This window comes from Diadema setosum, chromosome 12 (assembly GCF_964275005.1).
Source record: "Diadema setosum chromosome 12, eeDiaSeto1, whole genome shotgun sequence".
Classification (NCBI taxonomy): Eukaryota; Metazoa; Echinodermata; class Echinoidea; order Diadematoida; family Diadematidae; genus Diadema; species Diadema setosum.
The window spans coordinates 12583523-12600087 of NC_092696.1; the positions used below are offsets into that span (position 1 = coordinate 12583523).

At 38.9% G+C, this 16565-nt stretch overlaps 1 protein-coding gene across 2 annotated transcripts in view; it reads left to right on the forward strand.

The window, feature by feature from the left end:
- Positions 1-621: 621 nt before the first annotated feature.
- LOC140235955 (transcription factor Sox-6-like) overlaps positions 622-16565 on the forward strand; it is a 171610-nt gene continuing 155666 nt past the window's right edge. For both annotated transcript variants that reach the window (XM_072315949.1, XM_072315950.1), the window contains exon 1: positions 622-1052. The gene's annotated coding sequence lies outside the window, so the exon portion shown is untranslated. The remainder of the gene's footprint in view (positions 1053-16565) is intronic.

The following is a 16565-nucleotide window of genomic DNA, read 5'->3' on the forward strand; positions in this document are numbered from 1 at the left end:
ACAACACATGACGTGGAAACAAATGATCGCTGTTGTCTCAGCGAAATGCAGCTTGAGTCTTCAGCTAGGTAACTAAAAACTTCCTCTGATGCGGTTTTTCATCAGCACACAGCGCCAGAGCGTGCATCATCTTTATGAATGGCACGCCGAACCGTGCCGTTTGGCCGTGGTCCAAGTCATGCTTACCATAGATTAATCATACCCCGAGTTACTGGAGATGGCGGAATCTCCCCCCTAGTAATTCGGATTTATTATTCGCAATGGAAGCTTATAAATACTATGAAAATGAATAACATTTGCCACGCAACATTGACAGTAATTGGTCATCGGTTTGGGGTTGGTGTAAGATTATTCCATTTGTAGATGGAGCATGCCTTCAGATTCTTTGCATAAGGGTGTTGTTTTTTCTTCTTTCCCCTCTACAATGGGAAAAAATGGATATGTCAGATAAGAAGAGATGAAGACAGGCTGTGCGGAATACAATGGCTCGCCTGTTCGCGAAAGCACATCCGGTGCGTTTGGGGCAGGGCCCATAAAAGAATAGCAAAGCCTTTTATGCTAATGATCCTCCAGCCCAAATTGACGTGATAGGAATTTCAAGATGGCGAGGGCATAGGGAGAAACACAACATCTCATTGTTGTATCGAAGGTTACTGGCTTCGACGGACGGGATTTTTTTTCCAACAGCATCGAGCCCTGGACACGAAAAGAATAGGGGTAGAGACTGCCATCCGTGATTCAAGCCCCAATTCAATGTCTTCCACTTTTAAATTGCTTCCAAAAACCAAGGGACTCGCGCTGGGGAATATCAGTCAGCGCTCGAGTGTCTTGCATTGATGCATTTTGTGAATGGCGCATAGAAATCAGCTCGTATGCGCTCGGCGGTACTAACAAAGCCCATTGTTTGCCTATTGTTCGGCGCCTTTGTAACCCCTACAATTGATATTTTCATGGAATAGCTACTCAATGTGCTGGACGCCCGAAGCTGGGAGAAGGTGTGCAGTGGTTCCAGGGAGCAAGAAGCCAGAAATAGGGACAGAACGTGAATTTTGGTGAGTTTAAATAAGGGTCTGTTTTTGGCATATAGCGCGAGCTATCCCGTTCGCTGCTTGGGGACTGCTGGCTGTGTCCCCTTGCCCAAACGTGTGTGTAGCCATGCTGCATGCGTGGTGTTTATATCCATATATAGCGGGCCTTGCGGAATGGTGCTGTCGAGTATCGGGCAGCGCCCGGCTGCATACACCACTAGGCGACCGTGTGTGGTATACCACCGAGTGTGCATTGTGCGCTGTCGGTAGGCGTCTGTTTATAAAGAAAGGAAAGATTTTGTCGACATGGCAAGTAGCGCATGATAGTCATGTAGAGTTTCATACCATCAAAGTATTGCCATGCTATAAGACACAAGTGGCTATATTATATAAAGTCCTTTCAATATTTTATTTGGATCTTTAAATCAAATGATACACAGACAAAAGGCATTTATAAACAATTTGAAATTTAATGATAAGATTCCTATCTATTAAAACCCTTCTAAAACTATCTACAGTTCTGTGGTGTCTATAAACACGATAAATCAATCTTTTCGTACCACATGAGCCATGTATTGTACTAATCCAGTTGAGGGATCTACCTAGCTTGTAAAGATCAACCCGAACACCTCTTTGCATTATTGTACAACATACTCTTCACTATATATATATATATTTCTCTCACAATCATCATTGGCCTGATATGGAATACCGGTACAGAATTAAAACTTCATATAGCATGTCAGAGTTAGTTGTTTGAATACATATGTATGTCAAAACTGGGTAGATATTTCTGCAGACCCGCAATTGTGACTTGGTTGGACGCAGGATACCTTGCCTATGTAACCAGTGTGTGTGGTGACACGCACGATGAGACGGTATATTTAGCCACAGGCCACATGAGCTATCTCTATGAGCAATGACCTGTATTTCCAACATGCACACTGTAACCTGTACTAGACGAGCTGTGGGTACACATTACGTCTACGAGTGTCCAGCTGGATATTGTGTAATCAAAAGACAGTAGGGGCCCTCTTAGATACCATTGGCTATAGAAAATGATATGAAACTGCTTGTGAACGATTAAACTGAATTTGGAAAAAAAAAGGAGACTTTTTTTTTTTTTTTAAAGTTCCTGTTTACCTTTGGGAACAGTGATTTAAAATTTTTTCAAGATATAACATTTAATGCATATAGTATGTGTAGGTCTTTTGTACCACAAAACATCCTATCGTATAAAATTTTCGAGATAAAGCCTAAAATATAATATAAGGAGATATTTGTATTTTTCTCAATAAACTGTAACTGTAGACCTTTTAGTCTGGAAACATTCTTATTACAACTATATTTAACAATACTTAGCATCAATTTTACCAATTTAAATTTTTACAGTGGTTGTTTCTATCCCTAACGCACATTTTAGAACTATTCTGGGTTTTTGTTTCATCTGCAAATGGTAAATTATGCCTTTAAGGCAGAGGTTGTGAAGTATTATGGATGTATCAGCTGGTTATGACCATTTGGATGTAACATCAAAGCCATTTCTAGTCTGCATTTATTTGCAAAGCATGCTGGGATTTCAAATGAATATAGGACTCACATCACGGTCATATTGCACAAAATTTGGCAGCCGTACCACAACATTCACATCACATTACCCAAACCATACTATAACATAGGGCCTACATATACGAAAGCTACAGTCTGTATACATTGTATTGAAAAAACAAACAAGCCACAAAACAATATTGCAATATTCTATTCTTGAGGATGATGTGTTTGTTAGTCAAAGGAAATGTGAAAAAAAAAAAACATTAACAAAGTTGATGCCCTCAATTTCCATTATGAATCACGTAGATTTTGTATGATGCTGTTTTTTTTTTTTTTTTTTACCATGGATACAATCTTCAGGCAACATTTTACGGAATTTGATGGAAATTTTGTGAAACTTCATGGAAATTGGGGAAGCTCTGGAAAGAGAACGTGTACCTTTGATCTGTCTATAATTCCATTGAGATACATTGTACATTGTAGTATGCTTGCCATCTCTAGTCCTGTTTGCATGTCATGCAAGTGTCTACAGATTAAAAAAAAATGGAGAAATGTGAACAAGTAGAAATGAAAGAGGTTGTGTAGTGCTGCATTATAAATGTCTGGTTTGTGTGTGTGTGTGTGTGTGTGTGTGTGTGTCCGTCCCTGTGTATATATTAGAATTTTGCAAATATTTGGCGATAAGTCGGCAGCTGTGTGTGGGCTTGTTGTGGCTTGATGTTATTCTTGCACATTTAAACAAATACAGTGAGCCTACTGGGAAGGGGATGCTTGTGTGGTGAAAGAGAAAGAAAGACAGAGGACAAAGAGAAGAAGGAAAGAAGAGCTGAAAAGATGAGAAAGAAACGGAACCGCAGGACACAAGGTTGATTTCACATGCAAAGATAATCAAAAAGCTGAAAGCTACAGATGGATTACTCTACTGCATACTGCATTATATGGTGGGAAAACAGAGATAGTAAATAGATAGTTTGATGGAGAGATAGATAGAAAGAAGTAAAGAGAGAAAAGAAACGGAGGGGATTGGGGTCTTTGAAGGGAGAAATTAGTGGGGAGAGATTAGCGGGAAGAGGTAGAAAAATTATTTCCCCCATATGTGTGATTGGAAAAGTTAGTAAACAACAGTGATTGTCCACATTTTTTTTTTTCTGAAGTCACATGCCCAACTATACTGAAAAAAAAAAGGAAGAAGAATTTGCTAAGTAAGCAGCACTGCACTTGCCATAATGCTTGAATTTCAATTTCTCATGTTTGCAGTGTGAAGTGATCAGTGTTATCCTTTTGCATTAAAAACAGAGTGTCTTGGCATTTATTTGTATACTCATGTACCACATTATATACACGTGTAGTTTCCTCTCTCTCTCTCTCCCTGTTTGATCTTTGTCTTTAATATGCTCCTGAGGATGTGGATACGGTAATTCATAAGTGTGGTTTCATGATTTGGGCAAGTGGGCCTCATTAGATATGTTTAGTTGTCCTACAGAGTCTTTTTGTTGCCCTGAACTGGTATTTCAATTGTGCAGAGGCAGAAATGATGGGGATAGGAGGGGGTACATAAGGGGTGGGTAAATGACAGCCCAACAGTCCTTTCCCTATTATCTTCCCCCCACCACAGCTGATCCAACAGGTATGTTATGAGTCATATTATAGACAAGAGTGAAGTGAACTGTGGTGGCCCACTCTGGAAGAATTCACTCAAGAGTCTGTACGTGTTTTTACTATTAAAATTCATAATCATATTGATCATCACATGACTGGAATCAGGATTTTTAAGGGTGTGTACAGTTCTGGTTGAGGCGAGGATTTTTAACGTTTTGCGAGATATTCAGAAACCACTCTATGAGATGTCAAAGAGCATGCAAGTCTAAGGGGTATCAAAAGTTTACTTGATGAAAATCGGTTTTGACATGGCTGAGATATCCAAAAACATGGTGAAACAAAGAGATCTCCTAATAAAAGGTGTGGTCTGTCGTCTTTTATTATTATCACCTTTTTGGATATCTCGGCCATTTGAAAACCAATTTTCATCGAATAAATGTTGAATCCCTCTTAAAATTACATGCTCTTTCATATTTCATAGGAGGTTTCTCATTATCTCACTTAGGAATGTTCAAAACATGAATCCCCCACCTCAACCAGTACTGTACAGTCCCTTTAATGTGTGAGTTAGCAGGAAAATTCATGATTTTTACTGCCAGGTGCGCACTAGTGAAACCCCATTATAAAGAGACAGGATGTGATTTTGCTGGTCCTAACTCAATATTTCTTTGTTTTTTTGTACAGTGATAAAGTGAGAAAAACCTATAACAAGATACATCATACAAATTTTAATTGTTGGTCTAGGTCCTGTTTATAATAATGCTCCCCTGTAGCATGGAATTGTGCTTTTAATAGCTACCTGGGTTTGTTTGAATGTACATGTATGGGGCCAGAAAAAGTAGGGCCGTAGCATTTTCCTCAGTGTCGAATGCAAACCACTTCTGCAGCGACGACGCTGTGTGATAGTGTTAATCTGATAGGCACTATTGTTTGAAAAGATATCAGCAAAAAACAGGATGGCTGTCAGTTATTTGCTTTTCACACACATACACACACACACACACACACACACACACACACACACACACACACACACACACACACACACACATACACTCTCACTACCAAGGACTAACAAACTAGTTTACATCTCTATAGACACCATGGCCAAAATTCGTGAAGGTATGTGTAGTTTAAATTTAGTCCATGGTTTATGCATAATATATATTCTGCGTAGATAATGCTTGTGACATACAGTGTACTATAATGTTACCAGGACTGACAAACCTGTCACATTTTTGTCAGTTCACGTAACCTACGTTCATCACTACATTGTATGTCTAGAAATGATATAAAACACAGTGTTCAATAGAATTTTAGGGCTGAAATTTTCTTTTCTAGTCAATATGCCATTCTACTGAAAAATAAATTTTCAATGAGCATTTATTATTTGACCATCAAATGTACTAGTACATAAAAAGTGGATGTCAGTCCAGTGTTTAATAGGTATGTTTGCCCCAAAATGTTCACTTTGGCATGAATTATACTGGATTTCCTAATATTTCAACCAATTTGGGGGCAAAGTTATCGAGAGCTCATTAAAAGTATTCTCAGTGATCATATTATTGGGGGAGGGGAGGGGGGGGGGTTAATGTACATTAGAGATACAATGTAGGAAGTATGACATCCCTGAAATTGCCCCTTTTACATAAAATTTGTATATTGGAAATATGTACCCATTTATGCGTGCATCAAAGCGTATCGTAGGTATTGGTCAACTCCGGTCAAATTTCTTCTGCTGTGTTTTACATACATTATAGAGATCAGTGATAGAGCTGTGTACGATTTGTTATATTCAGCAAGGAGCTTGTGTTTGAAGCTCCTTGGTTTCAGGGATTCACGAATACAGAGACTGGGCCAACCTTCGCACTGCATGGTACAACCCCACGCTACACTTGTGAGATGAAAATGTGTGTGTATATCTTGTATTGATGTTTAGTAGGGTTTTCTGATCATTTGCTTCCTGATTTTTGGTTTGTTTGTTTGTTTATGTTTGTTTGTTTGTTTTTTTTTTTTTTAACCCAACCAATTCTACTGACTTGATCTTCATCAGCCCCAGATATTCTTCACCCTGTCCAAGCAACAATATACATACATTTATGTGGGCCTCGTAACATTGCTGTTTTATCATTAGCACAACGAGCTTGATCGTAACGGTTCAAAGTTTGCAGAATGCTGGAAAAAGGTGGTAGTGAGAGGAATGCATACTGTTCACTTGGTCCAATTTTTGGGTGATGTGACAGACAAGCAGATTGGTTGGAAATCAGACAATAACAGGAACTCTTTTCGCAGAACGGCCCCCATTCATTTGCTTTCCGCTTCATTGATTCTACAACCCTGGAAAAAAAGAACACCGGCAGTCTGTGGGCATGGCTCTGCATAGTTTAGGGTCATCCAGTTTTATCCAGCATTATTTCGTTATCCTGTATCTTCTGATGTTGTACTTGTGAGCTGTGAGCTGTATCTGTTCTTGTACATCACGGCTGACACAGACACACATATGGACACACACTTACTTAACTTTGTTGAGTTCGTACTTGTAGTTGAGTTCGTATTTGTGTAATTTTTTAGTTGGAATATGAAGAGAGGCAAACATAATCTCGCAGAGAAGTCAATCTTTCCTTTTTTATGTTAACGTTACTAACCTCTTTTTACATTACAAATTATGTGAGACCTACAATGTAGTAGGCTTTGATTTTTACTAGCAAACTTTGGAGGATCCATGCATTCTACATACAAATGTACTAGGCAGCATAATTCAATGTTCAGCAGCCCCACACATGACTGACTTTTAATAGTGTGCTAGTAGTTTTGATCCTCTGCTTTTATGATTTAATTTTAATTTTTTTTTTTTTTTTTACCACCAGCAACATGTTAATAGTAAATGTGGACACACAGTATTGACTGCATTTTGAATGAGTAGGTCTTAGAACATTAAAAGATTAGTCGACCCTCGCCAAATACGGCACAAAATACCGTGGTATTTTAATAGGGTAGTAATTTAAATTTCATGCGAAATACGCATACGAGATCTGAGAGTGAATCATGTCACGAAATACCACCCTCAGCACTGCGATACATTTATTTTTCATGTGACCTGACCTACTTTCTTTCTTCTCCCAGTAGGAGATTTCAGTATGTGCAGTGTTTACCTCAAGAGATACGTCCATGCTTTTGGGCCAGAAAATACCACAGTATTTCTTGAATGAGAGCATGATTAACTTGAATACTGTAGTACGTGTAAGGCCTACAGAAAGATCTATTACTGTGGTATTTCGCTAATGAGAACAGTAACAACAAATTACCATGGTTTTTAAATACGACAATTCTTTAATAATGTGAATGCACGTACTGAGAAACCATGTTCTCATAATCATGCTTGCAAAATGTATATCCAGTACAAATTGTAAAAAAAAAGAAGAGAAAGAAATGAATTTGAATAGATATGATTTTGAATTTGTTTATTTAATATTATCATCAAAGACATATTTTGCACTTTACACACAGCATTGCCATGGTTTTGATAGTACTATGTACATCAGGATGTTCTTGTTGTTACTTTGTGTATTTTGAATTAATTGTTGTACTTGTTAATTGTTATTCTGTTACAGGGCCCTCGAGAATAAAAGTGTATGAAGAAATTATGGGGCTACCCTACTGTAGGTAAAGAATACTGAAGTTGAATAATATAATAAATGAATGAATGAATGAATGAATGAATGAATGAATGATTAAATACATAAATAAATGAATTCAGTGTATAATTTACTTTCTTTAATAAATGGGCAAGTGAACTTCTTTATGTGGGTACCTCCTGCCCCCCCCCCCCCCCACCATTGCCTGGAGGTACACATGATGTTTGGAACATTGATAAATTTAACGCTCTTTCTTGATGTGATACCCCATACAACTGTACGGCCGAAAGCATGGAGGATGGGCTTTGTGTTGTGGAATCACCATTGCACACAGGTGAAGGTGTAATGCGTTGTCTCGTGTGCTATTACTAGACTACAGAACAAAAACAGAAAGGGTTGAGGCATACCTTGTAGCCTCACTTCAAGGCTATGGTGTTTTTTTTTTTTCTTTATGACAACTGAAGCTTCATCCTGCCAAATTTAAAGGAATAAAGCTATTAACCCTTTTCATACTGAATCCTTCAATCCCCATTGACTTATTACAGAGGCTACCAGGTTCCAATAAGGAAGGGGTTAACTTTACTACAAACTTGTGTATTCAAAATGTTGAAGGACAAAGAACAAAAAGCCAGCAGCCTGGACTTGAGGCTAGCTATGCTTGGCTGCTGGGTTTCAAGTCATTCTTTTGCTTTTAATTGCTTCCTGTGGTGAAGGTGGCTGATTGTAACTTTTCCCATTGTTCTACCAAGGCCTCCTGGTCGAAAATCCTTTCCTAGGCCTCAAGTTTTGTTGTATGCGCAATGCCTTACCATTGTTTCAGTGGACTTTTATAATGTAGTGCCTAATCCTTGTACTTTAGGGTTATGATATAAAGAGAGATAGGCCTATAGAATAAAAAAAAAAAATGAGCTGGGATTTTGTTGTGGCATGGTATACATACATGATTGTACAGTATGTATTGTATACTGAGGTTCAGGGTGCTTCTTTTAGTGTATGTGTCTATTGCCATATGAGCATCTGTTGTATAGCTGGTTTGCTAGATTTGGTTTGTGGAGCTATACCTTTGAGGACTAGCTGTAAGCAAGTGAGTTCTTGCGGGGTTCTCGGTGGAACGTCACTGGAGGCATTGATTGGTATTCATGTAAGCTTTGCTTGAACAGAAAGTTGTCTCACAAGTTCGCAGAAGTGCATTGCTGATCTTAGCATTGACAATCTAAATTTGATACAACAGAGAGGACCTCGGGTATTGCAAGTGGAGGTTGCAATAGTTGACCACAATCATTCTATCACATTTTTTTTTATTTCAGGCGTACTATAATTCGTAACGTGGTCATTTAAACTTCACTGCAAGTAGAAACTATGTTTGAAAGCTTTTAATCCTCAGATTTCCTTTAATCAGCTATTCATCTGCAGACCCCAAATCCACCACTGTAATACCAACAAGCGTCAAATGTGTTGAGAAAATGATTGTGAAACGAGGGGGAAAAAAAAAAGGCTTAAAAACATGTTTGCAGTGCCATGGTTCAACCGCAATGTATCTAGACCTTGACATAATTCCCATTTTACAGAGATCAACTTGCAGGTGATCATTCCAACAAAAAACGTACAAATCAAAGCCATTTGGGAATTTAATATGAACCTTCGTTAGTTATCTATTTATGGGAGTCAAGTCAAAGGATACATGTAGCATGCAGTCACAAATTTATGCTCAAATGCCTGTTATTTATTTCCATAGCCCTTGTTACGGTGGGACTCCACTGCATAGGCAGGGAGACATTTTCGTTGTGTTGTGTTGTGTGGTATTGTATTGTATTGTATTGTATTGTTTTGTATTGTATTGTATTGTATTGTATTGTATTGTATTGTATTGTATTGTATTGTTGTCCTGGTTTTGTGTTCATTTATGCTCTATTGAGCGTTATATTTTCACAGGTATGATATGTACTTTGTTTCATGGCAAATGTTATACAGTGTTCAATAAAAACAGAAAAAAAAGCCTGTGTTGCTGTCCCATCCTTTCTGTCAGTGTTCCCCATATGCAGTGTTGTTGTTGTTGTTGTTTTTTTTTTTTCCAGAATCATTTGAAGATAAAGAATGGTCTGTGCATCCAAACTGCCTGGAAACCAAATCGAAATATTTTCAAGACATAATGTTCTGAATGTCTTATTGTGTATTGTATCTGTACATTTATCTCCTTCCGCCCCCAAAAAGATTATAATACATGTGCCTACAAGTATGTGATTCTGGCGAGCTGCATGTAAGCTTTTGTTCTATATTATCTGGTAATGAACCAAGCATAATGTGTGTGTTTTTTCCACTATCAAATCAGCATGCACACTGCACTGATGGGGGAAGTTAGTGGTAGGAAGTTGTGGGAAAGTAGGGAGGCTTGCCCCGGTGACAGTTTGATCAACCGCACTTGGGCTACGAAATGGACTTGCTTTGAACTACAAGTCCAAACCAGACCTTTAAATGCCCAAGTTGGAAAATAGTGGGTTTTTTTTTTCTTTTCTTTTTTTTTTTAAGGGAGATTTTAACATTTTATGCTTCAAAATAAAAAGCGCTCTCTCAGAATCTGTGCTGTGTGTGTTACTCCATTGAATCAATGTTCGAGTTTTACAGCACCTCCATGAGATGGGTGCGCACTTGTCTTGGAGCCTGTGAAAGTTTATGCATTAACAACTTTAAAGGGATTGTAAAGTTTTGGTTGAGACCTAATTTCAGGTTTCTAACATTTTTTGTGAGATAATGAGAAACCTCTTATGAAATATGAAAGAGCATGTAATTCTATGAGGAATTCAATGTTTATTTGATGAAAATTGGTTTAGAAATGGCTAAGATGTCCAAAAGAGAACGATTCTAATAAAGTGTGAGACCCACACCTTATTAAGATCGCTTTGTTTTACTTTGTTTCAGTCATTCTAAATCCAATTTTCATCAAATAAACCTTGAATTCCTCTTAAAATGGTATGCTCTGTACTATATCATAAATGTTTTCTTGGTATCTCGCAAAAAGTTAAAAGCCCAATTCTCATCTCCACCAATACTGTACCATCCCTTTAAAGGGAAGGTAAACCCAAAGAGCAATGTGGATTGAATGAAAGCAACAACATTAGCAAAGCACATCAGTGAAAGTTTGAGGAAAATCGGACAATCGATGCAAAAGTTATGAATTTTTAAAGTTTTGGTGTTTGAACCGCTGGATGAGGAGACTACTAGAGGTTATGACGTATGAGTGGACAGCAATATAAAGAAAATATAAAGGAAAATCAACAAAGATTCACTTTTCTAGCATCATGAAAAGGCACTTGCCTAACCGCTTTCAGAAAGCAGGGGGAATAATTGCTACCCTTAACATATGTCAGCATCAAGTTGATGGAATTTGTGGTTTTCATGAAAAATGAATTTTTGTGAAAATTTCTTTATATAGCCTTTATATTGTTGTCCTCTCATACGTCATAACCTCTAGTAGTCTCCTCATCCAGCAGTTCCAACACCAAAACTTTAAAAATTCATAACTTTTGCATCGATTGTCCGATTTTCTTCAAACTTTCACTGATGTGTTCTACTAATGTTGCTGCTTTCACTCAATCCACATTGTTCTTGGGGTTTATCTTCCCTTTAAATAACTTGTTGGTCAAGATAGGCCCTTGTCGGTGAAGATAGGCCCTTGTCCTCCGTCAACCCGTTGAGGACGGACTGATTTTGCTAGAACGCACATTTCCCATAGACACCTGCCCGAGTATATTACTTGGGACTCGTCCTCAATGGGTTAACATACTCTGGCCACGGGAGGATGAAGGTGGGGGGGGGGGGGATGGGGGAGGGCAGGGGATATTTTATTTTTTGTCTCCCGGGGTAAAGAAGGAATGGGAAAAACTGATATCAGCTTGATTTCGATGACAGTCAAAGCACCATTTTGCCAGTTAAAATTTATTTTCGAAAGCATTCAAAAGCGCTCATGAAATACTTCAGATTGTTCAAAGGAAAGTGTAAGTTCTTATGATGGTGCTTCACGCATCACTATGCAAAGCAAAGTGTGAAAAAAAGAACTGTTGCCCCTATACTAAACCATTGCATGGTGTGTGACCGACACACACGACAAGATCGCTGATTGACTAGCTGCTCAGTTGTGCCCAACACCGGGACGAGACGCTATTTTGGCTGAGGACCATTCTCGTTTTAGGGAGGTTTTTAGCTCACCTGAGCCGAAGGCTCAAGTGAGCTATTGCGATCGCCCTTCGTCCGGCGTCTGTCGTGCGTCGTGCGTTGTGTGTCGTGCGTAAACTTTTTACATTTTCATCTTCTTCTTGAAAACCCCAAGACCGATTTTCATCAAACTTGGCAGGTAGCATCCTTAGGGGGTTAGGAACTCAATTTGTTAAAATGGGCACCATGCCCCACCCAGGGGGCCCCCAGGGGCGCCCAAACCCTCCAAAATGAAGAAATATGTAAAAATCTTCTTCTCTAGAACCAGAAGTGATAGAGCTAAGTTAATACTATGAGTTAGTACATTGATTACTGTAGTTTCAAGTTTGTTCATGGCAGAATCAGGGGTGCCCCCCTTGGGACCCAGGGGAGGGGTCCTAATGGGGCCTAAATTGTACATTTTCATCTTGTTCTCGAGAACTCCATGACCCATTTTCACCAAACTTGGCAGGTAGCATCCCTAGGGGGTTAGGATCTCAACTTGTTAAAATGGGCACCATGCCCCACCCAGGGGGCCCCAGGGGGGCCCAAACTCCCCAAAATGAAGGAGTGCACCATCTTTAAAAATCTTCTCTAGAATCAGAAGTTATAGAGCTAAGATAATACTATGAGTGAGTACATTAATGACTGTCAGTAGTTTCAAGTTTGTTCATAGCAGATCCAGGGGTGCCCCTCTTGGGGGCGGGCGGGGTGGTTGGGAAGGTCCAAATGGGGGCCTGAATTGTACATTTTCATCTTCTTCCTGAAAACCTCATAATGGATTTTCGTCAAACTTGGCAGGTAGCATCCCTAGGGGGTCAGGATCTGAATTTATCAAAATGGGCACCATGCCCCACCCAGAGGGCACCATGCCCCACCCAGAGGGCCCCAGGGGGGCCCCAATCCCCCCAAATTAAGGAATCTTCAAAAATTTGGGCCCTCATTGTACATTTTCATCTTCTACTTGAGAATGCCTGGTCAAATTTTAGTAGAGCTGTGAATAATTTAGATTAGTGACTGCGTGAAAGGTGAACTTGCGATACTCAAGTGAACGCTAGACCCGCGGGTCTCTTGTTTGGATTTGAGCCTGCGCACAAGCAAGTTTTGCACATGGCACACTCAACTAGTGGCCGTGTCGTGCCTGCAAAAATTCCCTAATAGCAGAGAGTGGATGACCGAGTGATACCTATTGTATAAATGTAGCCTTTTTAGGCTTGACACTGCTGGTGACAGTTTGATACATGCGCACGTATTGATATGCCCTCTTTCCTGCAGAAAAACAAGCGAACAAGAGACAGTAGATCTGTGAAACATGGTCAAACCTGCCATAATGGTCACTTGTCCCTAGTGGTCACCTGTCTACAGTGGTCTCTTATCTGTTTTGGTCACCTCTGGTCAGAGCGCTGACTCCCTGTTGTAAAATAAATTACATATTTGAGACCTTGTGTGTTAAACGCCACCTGTCTACAGTTCTGTACATTAAATACACCCAGCAGCCATTTTTATCTGTCTCCAGTGGGCTATATTTCACTGTGCTAGTACCCACAGACTCTGGGATTTGCCTGTATTTGTTGACACACCAATAACTTATTTTTTCCCCCTCCCCAGTCTAGAGTTCCTTCATCTCTGTAGTAATGACCCTTTTAATCCAAGGGTCAACCAAATTGATGTTGGTAGGTAAAAACATAAAAAAAAAAACACAACTTTAACATTAGGCCAATTTACACTTGCTTGGAAAAAACGTGATTTTTCTAAAATCGCGACATTTGGGTGCAAGTTGCTAAGCAACTACACCCAAACGCCCTCAAAACATCGCCAGAAAAATCGCCAGCCGGAGTGCGATTTTTTTAAACATCGCGAAGTTTGAGGCGAAGTTAGCGAGTGTAAACCCAAGCTGCAGAAATATCGCGATTTTTCATCACGTGACTTTCGGTATCGGATTGCACCGGGAGTTTACGCGCGCTCCCGATCCCTATTTGGAACGTGTAGAGAGTATGTCGGTCACTGGCCAGAGTACTAAGTACACGGTACAGTGTACAGGTCTATTAAACGGCCGATCCTTGATCGGCTCGTGGTCTCTCACCTCACTCTCCCTGATGAAACTAGTACGTGAAAACTACTACTAGTAGCAAACCTGAAGTTCTCCAACCACGTATCATCACCCCATGACGACTTAACAAAATAATGTTCTCCCAGAAATGCGTTGATTCTGGGAGTGCCCATACTGCTCTCGATATACGTTGTTTGAGGAATACAGGAGTACGTAACAAGTGTGAGTTCTTGCTGTTGCCTGATAAAATACCAGTCCTAACTTCCAAGTCCTACTTCTCATGCACTTTTGTCATATCGGCGAAGTTTCATGATCCTCCTGAATGCTGCTGTCATCAACTTTTCCATACTTAGATGAAGTTTTACACACCTACTACGTATGTGATCTAATATAGCAAGCTATATAGTTTTACCGTAAGTAAACAGTCTCAAGCACAAATTTATGTGTGCATTGGTGCATTGTACTGATAAAAAGCCCTGGCTCAACGTTCCAACCAGCTAACTGTGATCAAAATATACTGCACTGCAGTGAAAAGCGCGCTTTAGCCACTCAGCTACCGTGTTGAAAAGAGGTAAATTACGCATGCGCACTACCGACCAAAAAAATCGCGATGTTTCGTGAAGCTCAAACTTCGCATGCTTTTGCGCAAGTGTAAACGGTGGAACTAAAATATCGCGATTTTAAAAATCGCGATTTTAAAAATCGCGATGTTAGTAAGTGTAAATGCGGCTATTATGATACATTAGGCCTACATGTATGTAGGCCTAAATAATAGTATTTAACATATCTTGAATGGATTGTGCAGTACTGGTTGAGGTGAGGATTCAGGTTTATAACATCTTTTTTTTTTTGAGATAATGAGAAACCTCTTGTGAAATATGAAGGAGCATGATTTCAAGAAGGAATCAATGTTTAATTTGATGAATATTGGCCTTAGATGGCTGAGATATTCAAAAAAGCAATCCTAATAAGATTGACAGGCCACAACTTTTATTAGGATCTCTTTGTTTTTCCTTGTTTATAGATATCTCTGTCATTTCAAACCGATTTTCGTCATATTTCATACTTTCATATTTCATACATCATATTTCATATACTTCACATTTATACGTTTCTCTGGTAATGATTTCTATGAATCCATATATCGTCAGTTGAGAACGAGAAGGCCGCTATTGCAGTTTTTTTTTTTTTTTGGTATTGAATTATTGGTATTACATTGTAGAGCTTGATTTTTTTATCTTACATTGTAGCTGTCAATACTTAATCATTTTCATTGTCAATAAAACATTCAAAATTGAAAATAAAAGGGTGCTTTTTTACACCATATTTGGAACGATGCTTATAAATCTACCCACTTTTGATAGGATAGACTTTTGTGTAATGATTTTTTTTTTTTTTCATTTCCACTCAAATTTGTATACATGATAGCGCCCTTCTGGTTCTTAGCTGATGACCTATTTGAGGCAAATTCAGATGTACTAAATGTACACCTTGATTGCAATTTTATCATCAGTAAATCATTACGCACGATATTCCAGGGGGTGTCTTTTTAGCTATACATTTTTCTAATCGCTCAAATGTCTAAATACCTGTTCTACCAGATTTCTTCCATAGTTTTCATAATAATAATAATAATAATAATAATTATTATAATAATAGTAGTAATAGTAGTAGTAGTAGTAGTAGTAGTAGTAGTAGTAGTAGTAGTAGTAGTAGTAGTAGTAGTAGTAGTAGTAGTAGTAGTAATAATAATAATAATAATAGTAATAGTAATAATAATAATAATAATAATAATAATGATAATGATTCATTACATTTCTAATGCACTTAAAGATAATATAAAGTTTTGGTATTACCTCAAAAGTTTCCCTGAATTTCCTTGTCTTAGTTTGTGTTTCAGGTTAAAGTACCTTTCATATAACTAACACTGTGAGACTTACTCGCCCCAAAGTGCTCTCATGTCTTAGTAATCATTCAATAATGGTTTCGTACCAGAGCCGGCGAGGTAGTACACGTATTGTGCGAGATAACTGCGACCAGCAGCGTGCAGCCCCATACGCATACTGTGTAGCTAACTGCGACCAGCAGCCCCATACGCATAGCTAAATGGGGCTTCGCATTGTAGCTTACAGGATCATGACAGATTTACTTAACTGTAGTATTGCGGGTAAATATCAACTTAAAATCCAAAAATTTCTTCAATCTGAAGACTTACCAGTTAAGTTGAAGTATTGAAAACAGGCTTTGGGCAACGTTTGGTTTTGCCAATAGTCCCTTTCTGTTCGAATTGATGAACGAATGTGACTCAGTCGAGAGGACCTTGGGAGAGCTACACTGAATTGACGGCCAGCGCATGCGCACACAAACATCTTATCCGTTCATGGATTTGAAATTTGTTCGCTTGTGATGTGTGCGCATGCGCTGGTCGTAGTAATCAGTGTATGTAGCTCTCCCAAGGTCCTCTCGACAGAGTCACATTCAGTCATCAATTCGAACAGAAAGGGACTATTGGCA